This window comes from Olea europaea, unplaced genomic scaffold (genome assembly GCF_002742605.1).
Source record: "Olea europaea var. sylvestris unplaced genomic scaffold, O_europaea_v1 scaffold510, whole genome shotgun sequence".
NCBI lineage: Eukaryota > Viridiplantae > Streptophyta > Magnoliopsida > Lamiales > Oleaceae > Olea > Olea europaea.
Window position 1 is genome coordinate 369023 of NW_019263417.1, and position 12108 is coordinate 381130.

Consider the following 12108-nt stretch of genomic DNA (forward strand, 5'->3'; position numbering starts at 1 on the left):
TTTCTATTTGGCAACAGAAAATGGGGTTTTGGTTCAACAAAAGATTTTTAAAGCAATGATGGTAATTTTTTTTGTTGATTTATCACAAGAATAAAAAAGTTGTTATGAGAAAAGTTGGTAAACTTTAAACTGCAAAAAAACTTTGAAAAAAAGTTGGAGGACTTGTATTTGCTAAAATCTACTCACAAATTTTACTTGTTCAAGAGGTTTTTCAGTTTCTAAAATTGATCTTTCAAAAGATTTGAATGACAATCTAGATGTATTTAACAAATGTGTGCAAGACATTATCAATTGTGATGGAACAATGTCTAAAACATATAAGATTATGATTTTGCTTAAATCCAAGCCCTACAATTATAAAGAAATAAAGAATTTCAATTATGATGGGGACACTATAACACTTGAGATTGTCATAGATTTTCTTAAGAGTAAGGAGATGAAAATTAACACTAAAAAACGTGACAAGAAAAGTGGTAAGATATACATGATGGGGGTAAAACACAATTTAAGCAAAATAGTTTGAAGGAAATTAAGATAGTGGTGACTCGAGTGATAAGAATGATATTTAAAAAAACAAAAAAAAAAAAGGAATGGTGGAAGTTGTGATAGGTCTCATTTTGGAATGAATGGTAAGTGATGTTATAGTTGTGGTAAGTATGGACATTTTATGATATACTGTCCGAAGCAGAAAAATAAGTAGAAAGAAAAGATGATAGGTGAGGCAAGTGTTGCCACTGAGTCTAGTTATGACCAGAATGTGGTTTATTACTAATAAACTCTATTATGGATGTTACTGCAATTGCATCTATATGAATTCCATTTGCAAGATTGGTTGCTTGATTCTGGTGCATTGTTTTATGTTATATTTTTATTATATTGAATGTGTACTTTTGCATGATTTTAAGAGTGGTCATGTTATCGCGTGTAATGTGTTGCACGCATAGTTGTTGGGATTGCTATTGTGAGGATTGACACTGGGTGTGTTCTCACTTTAGAATTTACATTAGCAGTAATTGTGCCAACCGGTAATATGGATTACAAATACCTAAGGGTACGTTGGTGATATGTACAAGGATGAGAAGAATACCATTTGGATCACAAGAGGTGAGGTGATTAATAGAATGTTAGGCAAATTGTTAACCATTTGGCTATTCTCTCTGAAAGTGCTTTAGCTATTTGTGTCATTTGATTCTCCAAATTTTTTATAGTAGCACCCAGAACTTGCAAGTTCTTATCCGTTCTTTGCATGTGTTGAGTAGATATTTCTGCTAACTTAGTCATAAGATCTACTACTAAAGACTTCTTCTCATTTTGCTGAAATCCTAGTGGTGAAGTTTGTTGTGGCGCAATCTGAGCTACCTGATTATTACTTGATATATGTATTTTATACACTTATTTAAGACTTTAAAATGACGATACTTAATTGCTTTTTTTTTGGGATAAATTATGGTCTAAATTGTTGTATTTGGTGTTGAATATGTATAATTCAATGATGGTACAAGAAAGTAGAAGAAGCAAAAGTGAGCAAAATTGGAGAAAATGGCTAAATCGTAAGAATTCAAAGTTCAGGGACTAAAGTGCAAATATTCAAAAGTTGTGTCGAACCTCACGATAAAGATCGGAGAGCGTTAGGATTCAACTGAATAAAAAAAAGACGTCAAATGAATCAAATTTAGGCAAAATATGATCACCAATCAATTTCCAACTGAAAAGTTATGCTCCAAAATTTCATCTTCACATTGAGACCCAAAAAAAAAAAAAAAAAAAAAAAAAAAAAAAAAGTTATGCCCCATTTTTAGCCTCATTTTTGACATAGTAAATGATCGAATTTGAGAATGATGTCTGAATGAAAGTTGTAGCCCTTTGAGTTAACTTTTTCAATGCACCTTGAATTGCTTTAATGGGATATTGAGAGAAAAAGTTATGATAAAAATACTGAAAAAAGTGCAACCAGAAATTTTCACCTGAAGTTGGCACGACGCCACCATTAGGGCACCGAAGCTCCACCAAAACAGAGCCACGGTGCTGAGGCACCTCTTCAAGGCGTCGTGGCACTACCTGGGTTCGTCTGGGAGCACATTTTTGGCCTGTTTCGAAGCCCATGAAAAGCCTATTTTCTACACATGGCTTGACACATATAAATACAATTTTTTTCACACCTTGAAGGGAGATTCCCACATTGAAATGCAAGAGACACACTTGGCGATTAAAGAGAAAAATGCAAGATAAAGCAATTCAATGGTTGAAACATAAATTGGAAGGAGAACAAGATCTTGGTGTAAGATTAATTTCTTATTCTATATTCTTATTCAAAACTCGATGATGTCTTCCATGATAACTTCTTGTTTTTCTTTCATTATTATGAATTACTAAATCTAATTCTAAGGTGAACAATGTAACCTATTTGGTACCCTTTATTTCTTTTATTTGAAATTCTCGTTCCTTGTGATTATATGTGTAGATTTTAATTTGTTCTCAATGATTTGAATTTTCTGGTTAATTATTCAATGATTTCGTGAATAATAATTTGCATAGAGATGCGAATTCTTGTTTAGGCTACACATTAAAATCCAGTAAATTAATATAACTTGTAGAGATACCTATATTAATTGCTGCGATCATAAATGAATTCTTAGAACTATTAGGCATTTAACTAAGTTTGATTTGCATAGAGATATGGAATTGAAGTAGTTAAAATAGGTACAATGAGAACTTGAGAGGGGTAAATTGAATACAATAGAAGAATTCGACTGAACACTACTTTAGATTTTATGAATCTCGATGTTAGAAGTAAAGGCGAACAATAGGTGAAGTTGTTCTGCCATAACATCCATTTATTGTTTGAATTCCAAATTACTTTTTGTCGCATCCATTCACATTTTAAGTAGTTAGATCAAAAATCACAATCAATCATCGTTTTTGTTTATTTTCATCAAATAGTGGTTCGAGAAAATTGAAAGTGTTAAAGTATAGTTCTCGAGGGAACGATAATCCGGACTCATAGGTCCACTTTACTATTTGTTACAACCTATACGCTTGAGGGATAAAATTGACAACATTACTCCATTAAAAGCCTGGGTGATTTTTCCAATCTGGGTAATATGTGTTAGAATTTGGATTGTGTTATTTTCTTTGAAAATTCGAAGTGTAGTTCACGTCTTCTACTATCTGAGCAAAAGGAGATCTTACATTATAGTCAATACTCTCGTAGTTCCCTCCATAATGTTTGCATTTTGGTCCCATTGTTTGGGCTACACTTATCTGATCTATCTTCTGTGCCAATGATGTCAATTGTACTGAAATTACTGTTAAAGAATCAACTTTGAATATCTTAGCAGCTTTCTTTCCACTCGTTCTTTATGTAGGCCAAAGTGCACTAGTAAATGCCAAATCCTCCATGATTTGGTAGACCTGGTCCGCGGTTCTTTTGTGATAAAACCATCGCACTTAGAGTCTACATTAACCCTGTTAATCGAGTGCTAACCAATGTAGAAATATTGCACTTGAAGCCACTTCTGCAATCCGTGTTGTAGGCATTGAGGAAGTAAACCCTTGTATCGTTCTCAAGCCTTTGAAAAGCATTCTAAGTTCATTTGCTGAAAAGTAGTGATATCATCCCTTAGCTTTGCAATTCTTTTCGATGGAAAATATTTATTGTAGCGCATTATAGAACATGCTGATGACATCTATCCTTGGGTGAAAGTTTGCCTGACCAAACATCAGATATATGATACTAGACTGGCTTTCCATTACCAATGGAACCATATATGCTCCCATGAGCCTTGTGTTTTCGTTGATTGTAGTTATATTCGGTTGTGTACTCCCAAATTAACCCCGATGGCTATTTGATTTGGATTTTTGTTTGTCATGTCCTTCTTTTTCTATTTTTGGTGTGTTTCCAACTATTGGCTTCTTTGAAAATTGAATGTTCGTTCGATTTCTAGGTCAAATTGAGCAAGATCGTCAGTTCTCGAACTTCACATACAACGTCCTCAAAAAGAAAGCAAGAAATACTGCAAAAAATTTCTAAATTAATAAACTAAACTAAAAATAAAAGTAAAAGTAAAATCCTTATTAAAGTTATAATTTACTTAAAACTAGTCAAAAACAATGGTACTCGGCAACAACGCAAAAAACTTGATCGTTTAATTTCCCGCAAGTGGACAGGATCGTAAACAAGTAATAAAATAATGTGTAGAGCGTCGACCCCGTGAGGACTATGTGTTTGATCGAGTTAAAACTAAAAATACCCTTAATCGAATAGCAAAATCAAATTGTAACTAAACACTATTAAATCTAACTAACTTAAAAGCGTTACGAAGAAAATTTATCAAATTCGTGAGACATATTGCTAAGATATAGAATCGCCTTTACTAATCCATTTTAGTTCAACAATTTAAATGGACAATTTGAAATCATGCTTGTTGGTCAATGTTCATATTTTATTTAAAAATTTCTATCGATAGCAATTAAATCTAATCATATACGTGATTTTTCTATATCTCTATGAAAAATACGAACGTGCAGAAAGCATTAAACGAGCTAGAACATCTATAAAAATCATGTGAGGCATACAGATATATCTATCATCCATCAAACCTCACAATATTTATTACTTTGTACTAATGATCTTATTATCCCTCTTGATGACAATAATACCCACAAACAATTCAATTAATGGCCAGTTAATTGAAAAGCAAATGAAACAATAATAAATATCCAACAGTTAAACAAATTATCGTCAAATTAATCATTCAAACTAAGAACTTAATAACATGGGTTCATCACACATCCTAACAATATTAAAAAGCTTAGCCAAACATATTGTTGAAATTAAACACACACGAGTTAAAAGACATTACCAAAATTTAATGGAATGTGATTAATTCTCCCTATTAAAGTTGTTGTCTCTTCCTCGTATTTATCAAGTTCTACCCATCTTCTGTGTGTGTATCATAAACAGGCAGCACTCATCTTTTCCAGCAAGCAGCTAACTATCTTTTAAACTTCAATTCTCTGCTAATGTGCCTTTATGTATATACTAATCGTTTCGAATTCTTTTGTTTTTCCTTCCAGCAGGCAACTCATTCAATTTTCGATAGGTAGCTCATTCTATTTCATAATGCCGCTAGATTCTACCTCTTTTTCTCCCAATTCCAGCTATCCAAAAATTTTGATTTCTCACAAGTGGACAGGATCATGAACAAGTAATAAAGTGATGTGTAGAATGTTGACCCCACAAGAACTATGTGTTTGATCGAGTTAAAACTAACAATGCCCTTAATCGAATAACAAAATCAAATTGTAATTAAACACTAATAAATTTATCAACTAACTCAAAAGCAATGTGAAGAAAATTTATCAAATTTGGGAGACGTATTGCTAAGATATAGAATCTCCCTTACTAATCCATTTTTAGTTCGATAATTTAAATGGACAATTTGAAATAATGCTTGTTGGTCAATCTTCCTATTTTATTTAAAAGCTTCTATCGATACCAATTAAATCTAATCATAAACGTGATTTTCTTATATCTCTATGAAAAATATGAACGTGCAGAAAGCATTAAACGAACTAGAACATCTATAAAAATCATGTGAAGCATATAGGTATATCTTTATCCTCTATCGAGCCTTACAATATTTATTACTAATGCTAATGATTTTATTATCTCTCTCGATGACAATAATACCCACAAACAATTCGATTAATGACCAGTTAATTGAAAAGCGAATGAAACAATAATAAATATCCAAACAGTTAAACAAATTACCATCAAATTAATTATTCAAACTAAGAACTCCATATCATGGGTTCATCACACATCCTAACAATATTAAAAAGTTTAGCCAAACATATAGTCAAAATTAAACACACACAAATTAAAAGACATCACGAAACTTTGACGGAACATGATTAATTCTCCCTATTAAAGTTGTTGTCTTCTTCCTCGTATTTGTCAAGTTCTACCCGTCTTTTGTGTGTGTATCATAAAAAGGCAGCACTCCTTTTTTTTTCCAGCAGGCAGCTAGTTATCTTTTAAACTTCAATTCTCTGTTCCTTTGCCTCTATGTATATATTAATCATTTCAAATTCTTTTGTTTTTCCTTTCAGCAGGCAGCTCGTTGAATTTCCGACAGGCAGCTCGTTCTATTTCCTAATGCCGCCAGATTCTGCCTCTTTTCCTCCCAATTCTATCTGCCTCTTCCTGTTTTAATGCATATATTTCCTGCGGGTAGATCATTTCTTTTTCTTCAATTGTCCGTGTGTGTGTATATATTAGAATGCAAGCATCCAGCCCTGTTTCTTCCGAAGTCCCCAAGCAGCTGTCGTTTCTGTGGTTTTTTTCCTCCCCAGCACCTGTAATCTTTTTACCATCTGTCTCTATGCATATATGTATATGATAATTGGCTTCCCCTATATATATATATATATATATGAAATGATCTCCTAAGTACCGGCACTTAGCTAATGCTTAGGAGATCATCCTATATATATATATATTAACCTAGCCCACCAAAAAAGAGTCCAAGTTCCTTTTTTTCAGAGGAAATTTCGCCGTATACAACATTTTAAAAACAATTTCAAATTTTACTTTTCATAATTTTTTACTCTAAAATTACCGTAATATATATAGTAATATTAAAAACCTAAAAATTAACAGGAAATATGTAGAAATGACCCAAACAAAGAGGTCATTTTTCCAAAATAACCTTTGGCGAATTTTGATACCCAAAATACCCCCCTTTATAATATTACATAATAAGTTAATAAAATATAGAAATCTTTCAATTTAGTCCTTAAAAAATTAAATGCTGCTTGAATTTTAATAGATTATCATTTTTTTTGATTTTTTTGCTTTTTGTTCGCTTTAAGTAGCATCATTTTATTGGTATCAGAGTCATAGAGATCATGAAAATTAAAATAAGAAAAATAGATAATTATTGGTGTTTAGAAGAAGAAAAAGGTAGTTATATATTTTTAAAACCTATTCATAATAGATTAAAAATAATGACTTTAACAATAATTAAAGAATTTCCTAAAGAAATAAAGGAACAAATATTAGATAAATTAATAATAGAAAAAATATAAGATATATATACATATGAAAAATTTATTAATATATATGAAGATGAAGAAAATAATTTATATTATAAGGAAAAGTATGAGTACAAGTAATAATACACATTTAAAATTAAATAAACTACTTATAAAAATGGAAAAAATACAAGAGAAAATAACAAATATAATGTTAATACCAGAAGGAATGAGAATATCAAATAATAGACAATTAATAAAATTAAGATATGAAAAATTAAGACTTGAGAGCAAATATTTTACTATAGTAAAAGAAGAATTAGTAGATCCAGATACAGTTGAGAGAAGATTTGGAAAAATAATCGATAAAATGGAAGATAAAAGATGAAATTAACCTATGAGTTAGAAATAAGAAAAAATTAAGATGTCAATAAGTGAATATATGGAAGAATTAAAATCATTAATAAAAATGTTAATAAATGATGAACAAGATTTAAGAAATGAAGTAAAAGAAACAAGAAACGATATAAATATATTAAAAATTGAAATTAGAGAATTAAAAGAAAATAATAAAAATAAAGATAAAAAAATAGATAAAAAAATTATAGAAAAAGAAATGACTTGAATATGAAATAAACATATAGAAAAAGAAAATATAGTAATAGAAATTGAAAGTATGGATGATGAATTTAGGAAGAATATATTACCAAAAATTAAGAGGAAGAATCTAGAGAAAAATCATTAGAAAAATTAAAAGTAGAAGAAAAAGAAGGTGATTGAAGAATTAGATTTGTTAATAGAAAACTTTGATCAATTAAGTTTAATTGATATAAGTGAATACCAAATTTTAATGAATACTGGAGGAGGATCTAATCCAATAGGAATTACATGATACAGATAAAAGTTACGCACCTATATATAATAAACCCTATAGACAATTTTATGATAAAGTAAGAGATAGACAATCACCCAAATGAAATAAATATAAAGATAAGTTTGAATTAAATTATAATTATAATAAATCAATTAATCATGGAGGAACAAAACTAGATTTAGATTGTAAAATAGATACTAAAAAAGTCTTATTAACTTGGGCAAATTCAATGATATTATTCTTTTTATATAACAAAGATGATACATGGGAAAATACTAAAAGAAAAATATATTTTTTTAATAGCATCTCTTGAAGGAGATGTTAGAAATTGGTGGGAAGGAATAAGCAATGATATAAAAATATTAATAAAAAGAAATGTACAAACATAAATAATCAAGTCAGATAGATAAGATATAGAAAAATTAGTAGAATATATTTCAGATGAGTTTTTAGGAGAAAATTGGAAAGAAATGTTGAAGGAGAATCAATAAGCGAAAAAGATAATGTTAGAATAAAATTAATAAATTTAACAATATGTGATATGTGTAAAATTAAAGAATATACTTGTGAATTTAAAAATTACTATTATGTACAATTTTATAGTAATGAAAATCAAGAAATATATTAAGACATGTATTATAATAAGTTACCAGGTTCATGGGGAATATATTTTAAAATAGAATTTGAAAAATATGTTAGGGATAATATTGGAATACCTAGAACTTTAGGTTCAAGAATAAAATTTTAATTTGAAAGACATATAATAGATGTCAACAAAGACAATTAATGAAAAAATAAGGAAAATTAACTAAAATATATTGTGAATATATGGAAACCCCTGTGCAATGGGGATGTAATCCTGAAAGAAGAATTAATAAAAGAAAGTCTAAAAATAAAAAGTTTAAAAAATTTAGGAATTTTAATAAAAAATACATAAAACTTAAAAGAAAATATATAAAAAAACTCATATAATCAACAGAATAATAAAAAGAAAAATAAAAGTGAATGTAAATGTAAATGTAAATGTTGGAATTATGGAGAAATATGTCGTATAAGTCCTAATTGTGATAAACAGGAAGTTAGAATATACCAAAAGAATATTTAGAAATCAAAGATGAATTAAGTAAATATCATATATTGAAGAATATTATAATCAAGAAGTATATATAAATAAAACAGAGGATGAATCAGGATCTGAATAGAGAAATTGAATAAAATAGAAAGTAATAACATAAATATACAAGAATATGAAAGAATAGAAGGATATGGATTAAAAGTCACTTTTGATAACAAGTTTAGAAAATTGCAAAAATTATCGTTAGACTTAAAAATAGGAAAATGGGAAGTTTTTGATAGAATTTGGAAAAGAGAAAGAACAGCAATAAATGAATATCACAAAATAGAAAAAACTATAGATGTAAAAACAACTTATGGGCAACATAAATTAAATTTTTTAACAAAAAATATAGTTGAAGAACTATTAACAAAGATTAATAAAAAACAAAGTGAAAAAATCCAATATGTTTATTTAGCAGGAATACAAATAATGTTTAAATCACTATTTAGAGAAGTGATAGATTTACCCTTAACTATAACTTTACATGAATAATAAATTTAAACGATAGTCATTTAGGAACGATAAAAGGAAATTTAGCATATCAAAAAATTATGTTTACATGTTATCCAAAATATTGTGCATCACTAAAAGATAGAAATTTTAATGAAATTTTAGGACTACATTTTAAACTTCATAGAGATGATATCATGCAACCGGGTGATCAAATTATGATTATAGAATATAGAGCTTTATATACATTTACTAATTCTAATTATGGGAATATTTATTTCAATAAACCATATATTGGAGTTTATAAAGAATGTAAAGATATTAGTAAAATATTATAACCAAATAAACAAATAAGTTTAATTCCAAAAGAATATGAATTTAGTATAACAAAAAATAAACTCGAAATAACAGAATTAAATGAAGGAGAATGTTCTAATAATATCATATTTAAGGATGAAAAATTAATTAAAAGATCAAAAAGTTTTAAAATACTTAATAAAAATCAGTTAGAAGAAATCAACAAAATAAAAGAAATAAAATTGTATAGGAATGGGGAAACATGAAAATAGAATGAGAATATTATAATGGAAGAGAAAATATAAATGGACCAAATATATTAATAAATATAAGAGTTAGTGAATATTATATAGCTTAGATTAGAAATAAAGGTCTAATGACTTATAAAACTGAACCATATAAGTATGTAAATTTTGATGGACAAGTACATATTATAGATTTAGAAGTTAAGATATTAATAAAAATAGAAGGAATAGATCTTTTAGTACCATGTTACATAGATAAAAGTATGAATATAAATCCCCATATACTTTTAGGTATGAGTTTTCTAAATGGATTAGAAAATTATAGTATAAAAAGAGAATGATTATATATTGTTCATAATGGATAAACTACATTACGTAAAAAGAATTAGATGAATAATCAGATAAATTTTTCATTAGCTGTGTATATACAAATTACTATTGTAAAAACAAATATAACAATTTGTGTTTTAATAGATACAGGAAGTGATATAACAATATTTAAATTTTTTTAACAAAATCATGGAATAATAATAGTAATATAAAAATAACTAGAGTTACAGGAGAAAGTACTCAAATAATTAATAGTGCTGATAAAGTTAATATAATTCTTGGAAGTAAAAAAGTAACAATAAATAAAATTTATAAATATGATAAGTTAGAATGTGATATATTATTAGGAAATGACTTCATATAATAATTTCAATATTATAAATAAAATAATTATATGATAATGCTACGAACACCTTGTGGATACTTATTAAAAATTCTTAAAAAATTTAAACCTTATAAAGTTCAGTCAGCCAAGCGTGATGATAAATGAGCGAAAAAACCAATTATATTTAATGAAATAAAAAATAAAAGAATATTATACAAAAAGGTTCTACAAACAATATAAATGAATATAGAAAAAATCATTGAACAACTAGAAAATGTTTATGGAGAAAATTCATTATTATTTTGGAAACCAGATCACCCGAAAGCCAATATAGAATTAACAGAAAATGTTATAATAAGAGTTAGACCAATGATGTATACTATAGAAGATACACAAGAATTTAAAAATCAGATAAAAGAATTGTTAGAACAAAAACTTATTAGACCTAGTAATGGACCCCATAGTAGTCCAACCTTTATGGTTATGAAATATTCTGAACAAATTAGAGGAAAAGTTAGGATGATCATAAATTATAAAGAATTAAACAAATATACTAAATTTGATGGTTACTTTCTATCAAATAAAGAAGTGTTAATAAATCTTGTAAAAGGAAAACAATATTATTCTAAATTTGATTGTAAATCAGGATTTTGGTAAATAAAAATGGAAGAAGATAGAATACAATATACTGAATTTAGCACACCTTAAGGAAAATATGAATGATTAGTTATGTCACTTGGTCTAAAAAAATGCACGATAAATATATCAAAGGAAAATGGATAATATATTTAAAAATTTTAATAAATTTCAAATTGTTTATATAGATGATATATTAATATGTTCTAATAGTAAAGAAGAATATAGAAATCATTTAATTCAATTTATTAGAGAATGTAAAAAAGAAGGAATTGTACTATCTAAAAAGAAATCTATAATAGAAAAATAAGAAATAGACTTTCTTGGATTATCAATAAATAAAAGAGGAATAAAATTACAAACTCATATATCCAAAAAGATAGAAAGTTTTCCAGATAAATTAGAATCCAAAGAACAAATACAAAAATTTTTAGAATGTTTAAACTATGCAAAAGGATTTATTGAAAATCTTTCTAAGAAAAGACATAAAATTCAAGTTTTATTTAGAAAAACAAATACTAAAGGATGGAGTGAAGAACATACAGAAATAGTAAAATCATTAAAAGAAGAATACAGAAATTTACCAAAATTAAGATTACCAGATGAAAAAGATAATTTGATTGTTAATACAGATGTTTCAGATAAATATTGGACAACAATATTAAAAACAGATCTAAATAAAATTTGTAGATATTCAAGTGGAACCTTTAATCAAGCAAAAAATTACTCATGAAAAAGAATTACTAGCAATTATTAGAGGAATAAAAAAGTTCTCATTATTTTTATTATCCAAAAA